This window comes from Schistocerca americana, chromosome 2 (assembly GCF_021461395.2).
Source record: "Schistocerca americana isolate TAMUIC-IGC-003095 chromosome 2, iqSchAmer2.1, whole genome shotgun sequence".
In the NCBI taxonomy this organism is placed as follows: Eukaryota; Metazoa; Arthropoda; class Insecta; order Orthoptera; family Acrididae; genus Schistocerca; species Schistocerca americana.
The window spans coordinates 666,043,046-666,045,442 of NC_060120.1; the positions used below are offsets into that span (position 1 = coordinate 666,043,046).

At 43.9% G+C, this 2,397-nt stretch overlaps 1 pseudogene; it reads right to left on the reverse strand.

The window, feature by feature from the left end:
* Positions 1 to 200: 200 nt before the first annotated feature.
* On the reverse strand, positions 201 to 318 carry LOC124597512 (annotated as a pseudogene).
* Positions 319 to 2,397: the final 2,079 nt, after the last annotated feature.

The window sequence follows — 2,397 nt, forward strand, 5'->3', positions numbered from 1 at the left end:
CACTCAGTCTTCAGGCCACGAGTGGCCTACCGGGACCATCCGACCGCCGTGTCATCCTCAGTGGAGGATGCGGATAGGAGGGGCGTGGGGTCAGCACACCGCTCTCCCGGTCGTTATGATGGTATTCTTGACCGAAGCCGCTACTATTCGGTCGAGTAGCTTCTCAATTGGCATCACGAGGCTGAGTGCACCCCGAAAAATGGCAACAGCGCATGGCGGCCTGGATGGTCACCCATCCAAGTGCCGACCACGCCCGACAGCGCTTAACTTCGGTGATCGCACGGGAACCGGTGTGTCCACTGCGGCAAGGCCGTTGCCACAGTTTTGATATACATATTGATAAAAACTTGAAGTTGAAGATGCATATTACTGAGCGGCTCAAACAAATAAGTTCAGCTACATTTGCTTTACATATAACTGATAATATTAGAAAAAACAAATCAACTTCTGACTAATTTTGTATATTTCAACTCAATAATATCCTATGGAATACTTTTCTGGGATAACTCATCATTTAGAAAGAAAGCATTCATTCCACAAAAGCAAGCAGTAAGAATAATATGTGACGTTCACCCACAGTAGCCACGTAGCCACCTCTTCAAGGATTTACGCATTTTAACTGCACCATCACAATACATGTATTCGCTTAAGAAATCCATCATAAATAATTTATCACAATCTGAGAAGAATGGTGATGTTAATTTCTACAACACTAAAGAGAAAAATTACCTTTATTACCCATTATTAACGCTGTCAGTGGCTCAGAATGAAGTTCAACATGCAGCAACAAAAATTTTGCATCATTTGCCCAAAACCATAAAATGTCTGACAGGAAGCGAACCAAGTTTTAAACCTAACCAATTACTTCTCCTGGGCAACCTCTTGCATCACATGGACGAATTTTTATTCAGAAACTGTTAGCGTCCAAAAAAATCAGGTTTTAAGTGTAGATGTATCATTAGGACCAAAATATATGTTCATTGGTGTTAACACTAATCTCATATACATATTATGTAATCTGACTCGTTCCACGTCATTCTAGTTAAAGGAGCATTCGAACGATCTATTCTATGAACTATTTAACTAACATACATCAGGTTTTCAGTTTTTTACCTGGGATATATTCTTTAGGACTAATTTAAATGTAGTCCTGTACACCTGTTCTGACCAAAGTTTTCAGGAGTTTTCCCTTGATTGTAAGGCAATGGCCTTCCAAATATTCTCAGCTGGGAACAGCTCACAAGCTATTTGGCTGGAAATCTGCCTCTAGATGGATCATTACTCGAAAAGCCCGATCTACCTAGAGAATTAAAGGTAAGTGTATAAAGAAAATGTAGTTCCACCTAACACCGAGAGTTTCCTGTTTGACAACGGTGCAGGGTGATTCAGAAATTCACTGACAGACTCGAAGTGATGGCAGGTAGCAGACAGAAGATAAATATTGTTTTGTTTGGGTAGACTTCTTCTCCAATCAGATGAGAACGATGGTGCCATCTCTCTATCGCTTTGTGCAACACTGAGAAGGTCATAATAGACAAACTGCCGGCCGCGGTGGTCTAGCGGTTCTAGGCGCTCAGTCCGGAACCGCGCGACTGCTACGGTCGCAGGTTCGAATCCTGCCTCGGGCATGGATGTGTGTGATGTCCTTAGGTTAGTTAGGTTTAAGTAGCTCTAAGTTCTAGGGGACTGATGATCACAGATGTTAAGTCCCATTGTGCTCAGAGCCATTTTAACGGGTTCGATTCCGGCGGGGTCAGGGATTTTCTCTGCCTCGTGATGACTGGGTGTTGTGTGATGTCCTTAGGTTAGTTAGGTTTAAGTAGTTCTATGTTCGAGGGGACTGATGACCATAGATGTTAAGTCCCATAGTGCTCAGAGCCATTTGAGCCACAAACTGCACGAGCCAGGTGAACAGACGGCGGAGATAAATCTCCGGAGAGAATCGTCAGTCATCTGTGAGCCGGAACTACCACACTATTCCTGAGTGAAGTAACCTCCGGTAGTATACGCTGATGAACCAAAGCATTACTACCGCCTGCTTAATGGCATGTTCATCCACATTCACGACGTAACACAGGAGAGAGTCGACGTGACATGGAGTCGACATGTCCTTTGTACATTTGCAGGGGTATATGACACCAGTTGTCTAAGTACAGCTCGTGAATCTGCCGGAAATTACGAGTCAGTTGCTTATCGGCGCTTATTTGAAACCTTATAACAGTCTGTTAAGTTCAGATCAGACCAAGGCATCGACACGAGTCCTCTCGCTGTATCACAGTTGCGGCCTTGACATGGACAGTTATCCTGCTGGAAGATGCCACCACTCCCAAGGAAGACAAGTATGAAATGATGCAGATGGCTGACAATAACGTTCACGCAGTTAACAGCCCGTAATTA